The sequence below is a fragment of the Vulpes vulpes genome, chromosome X, assembly GCF_048418805.1.
Source record: "Vulpes vulpes isolate BD-2025 chromosome X, VulVul3, whole genome shotgun sequence".
NCBI classification, from domain to species: domain Eukaryota; kingdom Metazoa; phylum Chordata; class Mammalia; order Carnivora; family Canidae; genus Vulpes; species Vulpes vulpes.
Window position 1 is genome coordinate 79,230,668 of NC_132796.1, and position 15,087 is coordinate 79,245,754.

The following is a 15,087-nucleotide window of genomic DNA, read 5'->3' on the forward strand; positions in this document are numbered from 1 at the left end:
CATCACCAGCCAGCTCTCCCACTGTGTTTCAACCCCCTCTTTTTCTTCTGCAGTTGGATGGTCCACAGATACCTCAAAAGTAACTCAAAGGTTAAGAAATGAACTCATCTTACCCTTAGGCCTATTTCTACTCTTATATTTCTTACCTCAGAGAATGACAACACTACCCAAACCATAAATCTAGTTTTGTCTTAGATGTTTCTTCTCACTTTCCATCCACATTGTACCAATCATAGGCTTGTTTTTCCTTGGATCAGTTCTTCACCTTTCTTGGATCCATTCTTTTGTTATTTTTGCAGAGGGATTGATCCTGCAGGCTGCATTCCCTAAGTTTCCATATTAGGAAGCTTTGATCGGATTCAACCAGTAGGAAACACTAGTAGGAAATTGCACAATGGGAGAAAAGGAGAATCCAGTTTCTTGGCAGTACCTGCATCTCCTCCGTGTCTTCAGCTAACACTAGACAAGCTTCCTATGATCTCAGTTTCCATGGGGTGACTTTGCTCTTGGTGTCTGGTGAAAAAGTTCCTTCTTGTTGTCCTTTCAGTCTTGGGAGTGGTAGGGGCTTCCTGCTCTTGCTAATCTCTGTATATCCTCAACATACCCCATGTATCATCTCAGTTCTTCTATTATTTTTTAAGGATTATTCATTTATTTATTCATGAGAGACACAGAGAGAGAGGCAGAGACACAGGCAGAGGGAGAAGCAGGCTCTATGCCGGGAGCCTGACGTAGGACTTGATCCTGGGCCAAAGGCAGACACTCAACCGCTGAGCCACCCAGGGGTCCCAGCTCTTCTATTATTAATGTAACCTATTATTGTACAGAATTTCTTTTGTGTTACTTAAAGGATTTCTATCTTCCTGTTTGGACCATGGATTAAAGCACCCATTCACCAAGCATTATAGATATTGTCTCCTTAACATCTTTCATATCTATCTGTACTTTCGAGTCTCCGTGCTACTGCCCTCAATCAGGTTTTACTGCAGTACTCATCTAACTAGCTCCTGTTTTATCTATCTTCCATGCTGCACATAGATTGATCCTCCTTAACAATAAGTCTAATAATTTTATTCCTTGCCTAAAACCCTTCAAGAACACTCACATAGAAATTCCCAATTATCTGTCATTTTGTAGATAATCCTTATAATTTTTGCTGTATCTGTGTACTATTTGTACTATTTTTTAGGTAACATTTTCCTCTAAGTAGATTCACTAACAAAAGTTTTAGCTTTGCCCTGATCAAACCTTGGGTTTGAAGGTCTAATTTTTTTCCTAACATACTTTAAAATAAATAGCAAATGATTAAAAATAATATTTATCCATATATCATTCCTTATATATATAACACACTTTGGGGCACACTGGTCTAAAGATCAAGCAAAAAAATTTTTATGATCTGGTTTTTGAGCCTTACTTTCCCATCTTCCCCTCTATCCTAGCTACCTCCTCTGCCTCTAGTTCAAATTGATGACCTACTCTTTCATGATACCCTCTATGCCATATATAGACATATATTGTGCACTTACTTATTTACATGTCTTTTTGTTGCTAGTAAACTAGCTTAAGAAAATCATGCCTGATTGGTGTCCATTATATGTATATGCCTATGTTATTCTGGAATACTAGATAACAGTGATCCATTCTTTCTAAGCATGTAACCTCTGAAACCAGAATAACATCTTTTTTTTTTTACTGAAAAAAAAAGTTTTATTTATTTATTACCAAACCAGACTGAGTCATCACTGTAAAGTAGTATTTTATTCTTCTCAGTTTCATTTAATATATGGGCTCACCTTGGTAAAATTTGTTAAACTGCCAAGCATAGAAACTGAACTAGAGGGGCACCTGGGTGGCTCAGTGGTTGAGCATCTGCCATCGGCTCAGGGCATAATCCTGGGGTCCTGGGATCTAGTCCTGCATTGAGTTCCCAACTGGGAGCCTGCTTCTCCCTCTGCCTATGTCTCTGCCTCTCTCTCTCTCTCTCTCTCTCTCTCTCTCTCTTTCTCTCTCTCTCTCTGTCTCTCCTGAATAAATAAATAGGGCAGCCCGGGTGGCTCATCGGTTTAGTGCCGCCCTCAGCCCAGGGAGTGATCCTGGAGATTCAGGATGAGTCCCACGTTGGGCTCCCTGCATGGAGCCTACTTCTCCCTCTGCCTGTGTCTCTGCCCCCCCCCCTCTGTGTGTGTTTCTCATGAATAAATGAATAAAATCTTTAAAAATAAATAAATAAATAAAATCCTTAAAAAAGGAAAGAAAGAAACTGAATTAGAGCATAGAAATTATAGTTTACACCAATACTTTCAATACTTATTTTGGTTTTCAAAGTATAATGAAAGCACCCAAAGAGGAGAGTAAAAGCTATACTTCTTTTTCTATGCAGCAGTACAGCTCGAACTGACTTCTGAGTTTTTTATTTTCTGCTGAGGGCAAGGCTCAAAGTAAAGAAGAAAAAGGGCAGTTACAAGTTTTTACAAGCAGCAGCACGGACTCATAGAACTAGATAGTACCTTAGAGACCATCTGGTCCAACCTCCTCATTTTACAGATAGGGAGTGAATTAGGTCAAGAGAAAGGGAAATTCCGGACTAAATAAAGGTGTGTGTATGTGTGTGTGTGTGTGTGTGTGTGTGTGTGTAGAAATGGATGCAATACTCCCACTTTTGAGCTATCTTATTAGCACCCAGTTCACATATACAATTGCTTTGATTGCTTGTATGTGCCAGGAAGGGGTGATCAACACACAGGTCTGGGATCACTCACACCCCCCACAGAAGATTGCAGCGACCTGTGCTCACATTTATATTCACATAGATAAGACTTAGAGACTCTATGGATCCTCAGCTAGCCAAAATCTCCCAAGGTAGCATGCTGGAATCAGAGTCTCTCCAGAACTCAGCTTGCTGACAATCACATTGATTATGCATTTCTTTTCTTTTTTTAACCAAATATGATTTTTAATAATGATCAACTTTTCTCCAAATAATCCTAGAGTAGTCTGGAGGAATCTCTGTTTCATAGATGGGAAATTAGAGCCTGGGAATAGAAAGATCATGTAGGAAGACAAAAGTAGCAGTAGGACTAGGACTGAAACTACCCACATGGGTAGTTCTAGATGCCAGAACTATATCTAGAGCCTATATATTGCACATTTTATACAATTCTGGATTTTTAAAATAAAATTGACCTCTGCTTTGTTCTTTTGATTCCTGGTTTGTGGTCCAGTCTTAGTGAAAAAAAAAAAACAAACAGAAACATCAGGAAGAAACTAAAGCTATATAATGAACCAACAGACTACTCTTTTTTTTTCCAACAGACTACTCTTTCAGATTCAGTGACTGATTATCATATTAGTAGATAATACCTCTTACCTTTGTTCCCTACTCTCTATTCCCCTGCTCATTAGACAGGGATAAAAAAGGAAGTGAAACACAAATCTCTACATTTACTTAATTGTCAAGAGCTCTGATAAAACTTGTGACTAGGAAAGAGGTTAAAATTAATGGATAAAAATGGACTGTAAGACTTACCTGTAGAATTACACTTAATCCATACTTTGGCTGTTCTCAATGACCCTGGTTAATTAAGAATTGACTACACCATACAATGTTCTTTTCTGACAGAGGTGTCTATCATGAGAGGGCATTATGTTACCTTTCTGTATTTATCAGCCAGGAAAACATTTCTCTGAGGAAAACATTCAGTATAATAGGAGATAAGTACTAATAGAGTAGTAGAAAGACCAATCTTATTTTTAAATTGTCTTCGGTGATTGAGTTTTTGGAAAATAAAATAAATGGTAGTATGCACTTAGAGTGACATCCATATAGGCAATTTCTGTCAGATATAATATGAAAGTAGACATGGGTAACTTTACACACAGAAATCTGATGTAGTTGGGCTGCCTACAAGTTATCTTTTTGGAAAAGTAGCTGAAAAATGCCCAGTATCCTTTCAGAAGTGCACTAAATAGATACCAGAATGGGAGTTCTCAAGGTTTCCTGCTGACCTGCCTCTACAAACAGAAACTAGAAACTAGTGCTGATTTCCATTAGTGGGCTCCTTTAGCTCCCAGACCCATTTTCTCGCCTCATTGGCAACTTACTTTTGAAGGACTGGGCTTTTCTAATAAGCATCTCATTTAGAGTTTGTTTGCCAAAGCATGGCTAAACTTTCAAGTTTATTTCCTTAAGCTACTGCATTATTTCTCACATCTCATGCCTAAGAAATAAATTTGTGATGATAAGTATTTCAAAGGGCAAAGATATTTGTGATTCTGATTCAAGGGAAAGGGTAAGGGGACTGATGTTTTTTTTATTTTGTTTTGTTTTTAAAGATTTTATTTATTCATGAGAGACACACACAGAGAGAGAGAGAGAGAGAGAGAGTGGCAGAGACATAGGCAGAGGGAGGAGCAGGCTCCACGCAGGGAGCCTGATGTGGGACTTGATCCTGGGACCCCAGGATCATGCCCTGGACCAAAGGCAGGCACTAAACCACTGAGCCACCCAGGCGTCCCTGGACTGATGTTTTTAACCATCTTAAAGAAATTTTGAATGAAGGCAGGTGGTAATTATGTACTGGGAAATGTGTTAGTAAAAGAGACAACAGAGCGGTGACATCTAGAAATGAAGGCATGTGTTACAGGACAAAGTCATATGTTATAGTAGAGGATACATTAAATCTGAAAATTAAAGAAAAAATTAATATGCAACTATAAAGAGCAAAAGACTTTTTCTTATTAAAGAAACAACAATAGTGGTCAGCAATCACTTAGAATTGTTGAGTGCAATCAGCAATGCCATGGGGTGCCACTGGGTGCCAGTGGTAGGCCTAAGACGTGGGTAGAAGAAAAGGAGAAAGAGAAACGAGCAAACAAATGAGGCAGTTGAAAATAAAGATCAAAAAGAAGGAAGATGAAGAGAAATACATAAGGGAGGTACAGTCAGCAACAATTCTAATTCTATAATAGCAGGATGATGAATTATGCCCGAGAGGTTTAAATATGAAGTAAAAGTGCTATATTAAAAAAAAAAAGCTCAGAGTTTTAAATATTCTGAGTAAAACCCTCACCAGTGAAATGGTGAACTTCCTTTTAACGACTATGGTTATAGAGCAGATTAGAGTGAATGCTGGAGAGACCAACTTTCTCAGTCTTTTCACATCTGAAAATGGCTTTTATTCTTCCATCTTACTTAGTTGATACATATGCTTGGTTAAACATTCTAGGCTTGAGCACCTGGGTGGGTCAGTGGTTGAGCGTCTGCCTTTGGCTCAGGACATGATCCCCGGGTCCTGGGACTGAGCCCCCCATCAGGCTCCCTGCAAGTAGCCTGCTTCTCCCTCTGCCTATGTCTCTACCTCTCTCTGTGTCTTTCATGAATAAATAAATAAAATCTTTTTTAAGAAAATTATAGGCTCAGTATAATTATCCCTCAGAATTTTGTAGGTTTTGTCCTATCACCCTCTGATTCTTGTTTATTTGGGGATAATTTTTTTCACTAGAAATTCTTAGAAACTTCTTTTTATTCCTGGTGTTTTGGAATTTTATGATGGTGGTTATTATTTTAGGGTTATCTTCAGGTCTACATATTCTATTTCCTCAAAGATCATATTTTTAAATTAATTTGACCTTTTCCTTTTAGGTTAGAGGTTTTCCTTAGTTGTCCTGTGATCAGTGATTATCCATCAATATTCATGAATGAGAAAATAGGCTGACTAAGAGCTCAGTATATGTGAGCAGGGCTTATGGTCTGTCAGGCTTTGCTTTGGGTGAACAGGCAGTGAATTAGCTGGTATGCTGGGGAACCCTAGAAGCCAGAATGAGGAGGGTTTATTCTAAGACACCAACTCCCACACTACCTCTTTAGGTTCTTGTCAGGCAGTTTTTGCCTGAGGGTAAATGCTCAGCTTCATAGCATTCTATGTGGGGGAATGGAAAATGTGTGGGTCAGAGATCAACATTTCCATATAGAGACCTGGATCAATTCTCCCATTTTCAGCTCACTTCTCACTCCCATTCTAAGGTTTTCAGGAGAAAATTGCCCAACTTCATGTACTATAGCTCCCCTCAAAATATTTGCTAAGCTATGCCTTTTTCTTTTCTACCAGTTACTAATTACCATCTTTCGTCTGCTTTTTTCTGCTTCTAGAAATCTGTTGAAGTCTCTTATCTACTGCAATCCATTCCATTCTCTTTGCATTCCCTTTCCCCAGGCCAGGAGTTTTTGAGCACTCGGAGGGTTCTGCACCAGGTGCTGTTCTAGGCACTAAGGATGTGATAGACAAAAGAATAAGTGGAAGAGACAGGTATTAAGCAAAAGGACAGTCAACCTAGTAATAATAAACAAGACAACAAATAAATAAGGCAATCTCAGAGTATTAAATTCTTCAAAGAAAATAGAGTAGTATGATATAGAGATCTGGTGAGATACTTTAGAGAAACTAGTCAAGGAAGGTGTCTGATCTGACCCCAAAATCATGGGATCCTAAATCAGGGAAGATCATTTTGATTTGAGCAAATAGATTGATGAGAAGGAGCCAACCTGGATTGGTCTAGGGAAGGGCACTTGGGGCAAAGGAAACAGCCTTAAAGTAGAAACACCTTCAGGTAAGAAAGCCCCGAACAAGCCAAAAAAAGTTCAAATGGCTGTAGATCAATGAAGAAATATGATTTTTAAAGGTCTTCTTTTAAAAAGGTTGGGGGATGCCTGAATGATATAATTGGTTAAGCATCTGACTCTAGATTTCATCTGGGGTTGTGATCTCAGGGTCATGAGATTGAGCCCCACATAGGGCTCTGTGCTCAGCATGGAGTCTGCTTAAGACTCTCTCTCTCTTTCTCTGCCTCACCTCCCCCCATTCTGTGTGTGTGTGTGTGTGTGTGTGTGTGTCCCTTTCTTTCTTTCTCAAATAAATCAATAAAACTTTAAAAAGGGGGGTGGGGCAATGGGCCTGGCTGGCTGAGTTGATAGAGCATGTGACTCTTGACCTCTGAGTTGTAAGTTTGAGGCCCAAGTTAGGTGTAGACATTACTTAAAAATAAAAAAAAAAATCTTAAAGAAAAGAAATAAAAGAACAGCAGGAAATGGTGTTGGAGATGAAAGTAGGTGGTCTTAAAAGCATGGTAAGAAGTTTGTATTTTATTGTAAATGTAAAGAAAGATCATTGGAAGGGGATTTTGCCCAGAAAATGACACAACCTGGTCCTTTTTTTTTTTAAGATTTTATTAATTTATTCATGAGACACACACACACACACACACACACACACACACAGAGAGAGAGAGAGAGAGAGAGAGAGAGAGGCAGAGACACAGGCAGAGGGAGACGCAGGCTCCATGCAGGGACCCTGATGTGGGACTCAATCTTGGGACTCTAGAGTCATGCCCTGAACCAAAGGCAGACGCTCAACCACTGAGCCACTCAGGCGTCCCTGGTCCTTTGTTTTATATGATTTTTAAATTCTTTAATGATCATTTTAGTGGCATTTTATTTTTCTTTTTTTGAAAGATTTTGTTTATTTGACAGAGAGAGAGAGAGGAACCACAAGCAGGGGAGCAGTAGGCAGAGGGAGAAGGAGAAGCAAACTCCCTGCTTCTTCTCCCATGTGGGGCTCCATCCCAGGGCCCTGGGATCATGACCTGAGTGGAAAGCAGATGCTTAACTGATGAGCCACCCAGGTGCTCCCATTTTAGTGGCATTTTAATATAAAAGGCAGTATAATGTAGTTGTTAAGAGAATGGACTTTGGAACCAGATTACTGGCTCTGCCACTAACCACCCTTGAGACCTTAAGCAAGATAGTTTGCCTTTCTGCCTCAAATTTCTCATCTGTAAAACAGAGATAATAATGACACCTAACTGATGGAGTTGTGAGAATTACTATAATTAAGATATATAAAGTACTTAGAACAGTGGTTGGTAGATAGAGCTATTTAAGTGTTTACTATTTCTAATATCATTGTTGTTATTGTTATTGGAAGGAATGGGGGATAAATATGTATAGTTAATCAGCTTTCTTGAACAAGGAACCCAAAGGTGTTGATTTGCTTACATATAATAGAGTTTTACAAAGGGCCAAGGAAAGACTCCAGTTGTCTATTACATTCCAATATGTGTTGCAGAAATTAAAGGAAAAGATTCTTTACATCACATTCTTTTTTACTATATCTTTATTTCATATTTTTCAGAATATAAATGGAGATTATTTGATAGAATTCTTTCTTTTCTGTACATATATACATATGACTTTTAAAAATCAAATACTATAGTCTTATAATGAAAAGCAACCATTCTCTGCCCAATTTATTTCTTCTCCCTTTCCCCCATGTTCACCCACTTTGATTATTTAAGGTTTTATTTATTCAAGAGAGAGAGCATGAGTGAGGTGAGGAGCAGAGGGAAAAGCGGGCTTCCCACTGAGCAAGGAGCCCACTGTGGGGCTTGATCCCAGGACTTCAGGTTCGTGACCCACGCCGAAGGCAGACTCTCAACCGACTGAGTCACCCAGGAGCCACCACTTTTGATTTTTAGCTGTTTACTCCATAGCTTCAAATAATATGCTTAAACCACTATTTTTAATATTTCAGTCTTAGACAGTACCTATTTATTTCCAGATATGATACATGAGGATTTCATTCTGTTCCTCTACTGCCACTTCAGGTCCCCGATATCCTGCTATAGTTATAGCATTCTTTTTAGTTTAATCAAGAAACAATGTTTACATTCTTCTGGATTACTCAAATATTTTTCACGTCAGAGGCAAGTTGGGCAATGTAGTAGGTGCTGAGTAGCTAGTTTCCTAGAGTTCCTAATTTTTCTCCTTTTTCACTTTGCAATGTCTTTAAAATTTCTTTCTGTTTTATCCCCCAAAGGTTCATCGTAACAGGTCTTCTACCCTGACCTCCATCTTTCCAGGAAAAATCCTTCTGAACCCTCTGTCCAATTGCGTTCAACTGTGTAATTACTCTCTCCATAGCTGTCACCCTTGACTGTTCCTTTAGATTGGATATACTATTTCCTGAATCTCATACCTATTGTTTCTTTGTTCATTTTTTTGTTATTCTTTTGCTAATGCTTATTCTCAGCTAACTTCCTAAGAAAAGGTGCATGGAAAACAGATGAACATAGGGGAAAATAAAAGAGAGAGGCAAATCATAAAAAAAAACCTCTTAGCTATAGAGAACTGAACGTTGCTGGAGGGGAGGTGGGGGTGGGGGTTAAATGAGTGATGGGTATTAAGCAGAGCACTTGTTGTGATGAGCATTGAGTGTTGTTTATAAGTGATGAACCACTAAATTCTATTCCTAAAACTAATACTACACTGTATGTTAGCAAACTGGAATTTAAATAAAAATTTGGAAAAAAGAAAGCCAAAAGTTATTAATTAATTAAAAAAGAAAAGGGGCATAGGGTAAATCTCATTTTATTACTAGTTTGGCTGGATATAGAAATTATGTTTGAAAATAATGTTCCCCGCAAATTTTGAAAGTATTATACCATCATGCACCATCAGCTTAGAAGTATTCAGAACTCTAGAGAAAATGAAAGCATTCCTTATTCTCATTTGAGTATTTTTGCTCATTTTTATTTTATCTTAAATTCTAACATACCTAACATACAGTATTATATTACTTTTAGTTGTACAATATAATGATTCAACAATTCTATATATTACTCAGTGCTCATCATGATAAGTGCACTCTTTAATCTCCTTCACCTATTTCACCTATCCCCCCCACACACTTCCCTTCTGGTGACCATCAGGTTGTTCTCTAATAGCTAAGAGTCTGTTTCTTGTTTTTTTTTCTCTCTTCTCTCTCTTCTCTCTCTCTCTCTTTCTTTCTCTCTCTCTCTCTCTCTCTCTCTCTCTCTCTCTCTCTCTTTTGCCCTTTGCTTATTTTTGTTTGTTTCTTAAATTCCAGATAGGAGTGAAATCATATGGTATTTGTCTTTCTCTGACTGACTTATTTGGTTAGCATTATTCATTTATTTTTAAATTGTTCATTTTTGTGGGGCAGTTGGTGAATCAGTCAGTTGAGCATCTGCCTCTTGGTTTCAGCTCAGATCATGGTCTCAGGGTTGTGGGATCGAGCCCCATGTTGGGCTCTGCACTGAGTGCTGGTTCTGCTTGATAATCTTTCCCTCTTCCTCTTCCTCCTCCCTTCCCCTCAGCTTGCAAATGTACTCTCTCTCTCTCTCCCTCTCTCTCTCTAAAATAAATAAATAAAATCTTTTAAAAAAACTGTTCTTTTTAATTTGAAATTCTTAGGAACTTCTCTGTTTCTGATATTCCAAAATTTTGCAATTATAAGATTTAGTGTGCTTGTGTGTGTGAGTGTGTGTTTCTTTTCAATTTACTAATCTGGAAACTTAAAATATTTTTTCCATTAGAGTTCAATTTGCCAACATACAGCATAACACCCAGTGCTCATTCCACCAAGTGCTCCCCTCAGTGTCCATCACCCAGTCACCCCAACCCCCTGCCCACCTCCCCTTCCACTACGCCTTGTTCGTTTCCCAGAATTAGGTGTCTCTCATGTTTTGTCACCCCCACTGATTCTCACTCATATACTCTCCTTTCCTTTTATTCCCTTTCACTAATTTTTATATTCCCCAAATGAATGAGACCAAATAAAGTTTGTCCTTCTCCACTTGACTTATTTCACTCAGCATAATACCTTCCAATTCCATCCATGTCAAAGCAAATGGTGGGTATTTGTCGTTTCTAATGACTGAGTAATATTCCATTGTATACATAGACCACATCTTCTTTATCCATTCATCTTTCGATGGACACTGAGGCTCCTTCCACAGTTTGGCTATTGTGGACATTACTGCTATAAACATTGGGGTGCAGGTCTTCCGGCGTTTCACTGCATCTGCATCTTTGGGGTAAATCCCCAGCAGTGCAATTGCTGGGTCATAGGGCAGATCTATTTTTAACTCTTTGAGGAGCCTCCACACAGTATTCCAGAGTGGCTATACCAGCTCATATTCCCACCAACAGTGCAAGAGGGTTCCCCTTTCTCCACATCCTCTCCAACATTTGTTGTTTCCTGTCTTGTTTTCACCAATCTCACTGGAGTGAGGTGGTATCTCATTGTGGTTTTGATTTATATTTCCCTGATGGCAAGTGATGCAGAGCTTTTTCTCATGTGCTTGTTGGCCATGTGTATGTCTTCTTTGGAGAAATTTCTGCGATTTCATGACTGGACTGTTTGTTTCTTTGCTGTTGAGTTTAATAAGTTTTTTTTTTTTACTTTATTCATGAGAGACAGAGAGAGAGAGACAGAGACAGAGACAGAGACATAGGCAGAGGGGGAAGAAGCAGGCTCCATGCAGGAAGCCCGATGTGGGTCTCCAGGATCATGCTCGGGGCTAAAGACAGAAGCTCAACCACTGAGCCCCCCAGGCGTCCCTAATAAGTTCATTATAGATCTTGGATACTAGCCCTTTATCTGATACGTCATTTGCAAATATCTTCTCCCATTCTGTAGGTTGTCTTTTAGTTTTCTTGACTGTTTCCTTTGCTGTGCAGAAGCTTTTTATCTTGATGAAATCTCAATAGTTCATTTTTGCTTTTGTTTCTCTTGCCTTCATAGATGTATCTTGCAAGAAGTTGCTGTGGCCAAGTTCAAAAAGGGTGTTGCCTGTGTTCTTCTCTAGGATTTTGATGGATTCTTGTCTCACATTTAGATCTTTCATCCATTTTGGGTTTATCTTTGTGTATGGTGTAAGAGAATGGAATAGTTTCATCCTTCTGCATGTGGCTGTCCAATTTTCCCAGCACCAATTATTGAAGAGACTGTCTTTTTGCCAGTGGGTAGTCTTTCCTGCTTTGTCGAATATTAGTTGACCATAAAGTTGAGGGTCCACTTCTGGATTCTGGATTCTGTGCCATTGATCTATGTGTCTGTTTTTGTGCCAGTACCACACTGTCTTGATGACCACAGCTTTGTAGTACAACCTGAAATCTGGCATTGTGATGCCCCCAGCTTTGGTTTTCTTTTTCAATATTCCCCCAGCTATTCGGGGTCTTTTCTGATTCCACACAAATCTTAAAATGATTTTTTCCAACTCTCTGAAGAAAGTCCATGGTATTTTGATAGGGATTGCATTCAATGTGTACATTGCCCTGGGTAACATTAAGATTTTCACAATATTAATTCTTCGAATCCATGAGCATGGAATATTTTTCCATCTCTTTGTGTCTTCCTCAGTGTCTTTCAGAAGTGTTTTGTAGATTTTAGGATATAGATACTTTATGTCTTCGGTTAGGTTTATTCCTAGGTATCTTAGCTTTTGGGTACAATTTTAAAATGGGATTGACTCCTTAATTTCTCTTTCTTCAGTCTCATTGTTAGTGTATAGAAATGCAACTTATTTCTGGGCATTGATTTTGTATCCTGCCACACTGCCGAATTGCTGTATGAGTTCTAGCAATTTTGGGGTGGAGTCTTTTTGGTTTTCTATGTACAGTATCATGTCATCTGCGAAAAGGGAAAGTTTACCTTCTTCTTTGCCAATTTGAATGCCTTTTATTTCTTTTTGCTGCCTGATTGCTGAGGCTAGGACTTCTAGTACTATGTTGAATAGCACTGGTGAGAGTGGACATCCCTATGTTGTTCCTGATCTTTGGGAAAGGCTCCCAGTGTTTCCCCATTGAGAATGATATTTGCTCTGGGCTTTTTGTAGATGGCTTTTAAGATGTCGAGAAATGTTCCCTCTATCCCTACACTCTGAAGAGTTTTGATCAGGAATGGATGCTGCATTTTGTCAAATGCTTTCCCTGCATCTATTGAGAGGATCATATGGTTCTTGACTTTTCTCTTGTTGATATGATCTATCACACTGATTGCTTTACTAGTGTTTAACCAGCCTGCATCCCGGGGATAAATCCCACTTGGTCATGGTGAATAATCTTCTTAATGTATTGTTGGATCCTATTGGCTAGTATCTTGTTGAGAATTTTTGCATCCATGTTCATCAGGGATATTGGTCTATAATTCTCCTTTTTGGTGGGGTCTTTGTCTGGTTTTGGAATTCAGGTGATGCTGGTCTCATAGAACGAGTTTGGAAGTACTCCATCTCTTTCTTTCTTTCCAAACAGCTTATTAGAATAGGTATGGTTTCTTCTTTAAACATTTGATAGAATTCCCCTGGGAAGCCATCTGGCCCTGGACTCTTGTGTCTTGGGAGGTTTTTGATGACTCCTTCAATTTCCTCTCCGGTTATTGGCCTATTCAGGATTCCTATTTCTTCCTGTTTCAGTTTTGGTAGTTTGTGGCTTTCCAGAAATGCGTCCATTTCTTCTAGATTGCCTAGTTTTGCATATAGCTGCTCATAATATATTTTTTAAATCGTTTGTATTTCCTTGGTATTGGTGGTGATCTCTCCTTTCTCATTCATGATTTTATTAATTTGAGTCTTTCCTTATTTGTTTTTTTTTTAATTAAATAAATTTTTATTTATTTATTTTTTTAGTTTCACATTTTCATTTAAATTCCAGTTAGTTAACATACAGTATAATGTTAGTTTCAGTTGTCAAATTTAGTGATTCATCACTTATATACAATGCCTAGTGCTCGTCACAAGTGCCCCCCTTAATGAAACAAATTTTTAAACACAGAGAATTATTGGTTGCCAGAGAGAAGGTAATGGAGGGGATGGGTGAAATAGTTTTTGGTCTGACATTTAGGACTTTGATGCCTTATTTGTTTTTAATAAGGCTGGCTAATGGTTTATCTATCTTATTAATTCTTTCAAAGAACCAACTCCTGGTTTTGTTGATCTGTTCCACAGTTCTTCTGGTCCCTATTTCATTGAGTTCTGCTTGAATCTTTATTAACTCTCTTTTTCTTAATCTGGAAACTTGATGGGCTTTTTCAATCTAGTAATTAGTGTCCTGTAGTTCTAGGAAGTTTTCTTGCGTTGTTCCTTAAATAATTTCCTTCTCTCCACTTCTCTATTGTTTCCAGAACTCTTGTTGTCTATTGTCAAACCTGGTAGATTTATCCTCCGATTTATTATCTTTTAAAAATAATCATTCAGATTTTATTACAAGAAATACAAAATGTCTGGAGAATCTCTATGGATCTTGTTATTGATTTCTGTTTCAATACTTGGGTGGTTGGAGAATATACTCTGTGTGATGTCAATACTTAGAAATTTACTGGGACTTGTTTTGTGGTCCAATATGTGGTCTATACTGGTGAACGTTATTTGCCAAATTTGTACTTTGCTATAAATGGGTCTGATGTTCCATAAATTTCAATTAGGTCAAATGGTTGATGATATTGTTTAAGTCTTCCATATTCCTTCTAACTGCTTCTCTACATGTTCTATCAATTACTGAGAACATGGTCTTAAAGTCTTCACATTTGTAGATTTCTCTATACTTTATTTTCCAACAATTTTTGCTTCATATATTTAAGGATTTTAATTAGGTACAACAAATTTAGGAATGTATCTCTTCTTGACTAATCAATCATTTTATCATTATGAACTGTCCCACTTTATTTCTAGTATTTTTCTTCATTGTGAATTCTATTTTTCCTGATATTAATATATCCATAACATATTTTTTGTTGAAGTATAATTAACATACAGTTTTATCTTAGTTTTAGGTGTATGACATAATGATTTAACAATTCTGTACATTACTCAGTGCTCACTACAGTAAGTGTAGTCATCATCTGTCACCAAACAACATTATTGCAATACTATTAACTATATTCCCTATGCTGTGCTTTTCATCTCTGTGACTTATTTATTTTATAACTGGAAGTTTGTATTTCTTATTCCCCTTTATCTCTTGCACCTATCCCTCCCATCCAACCTCCTTTCTGGCAACCACCAGTTTGTTCTTTGTATTTAAGAGTCTTTTTGTTTGTTTGTTGCTTTGTTTCTTTGTTCATTTGTTTTGTTTCTTAGATTCCACATGTAGTGGAATCTACATGGTGTTTGTCTTTCTCTAACTTATTTAACTTAGCATAATACTCCCTAGGCCTGTCCGTATTATTGCAAATGGCAAGATCTCACTCTTTTCTGTGGTTGAGTAATATTTCATCTTATGAAGTATTACAT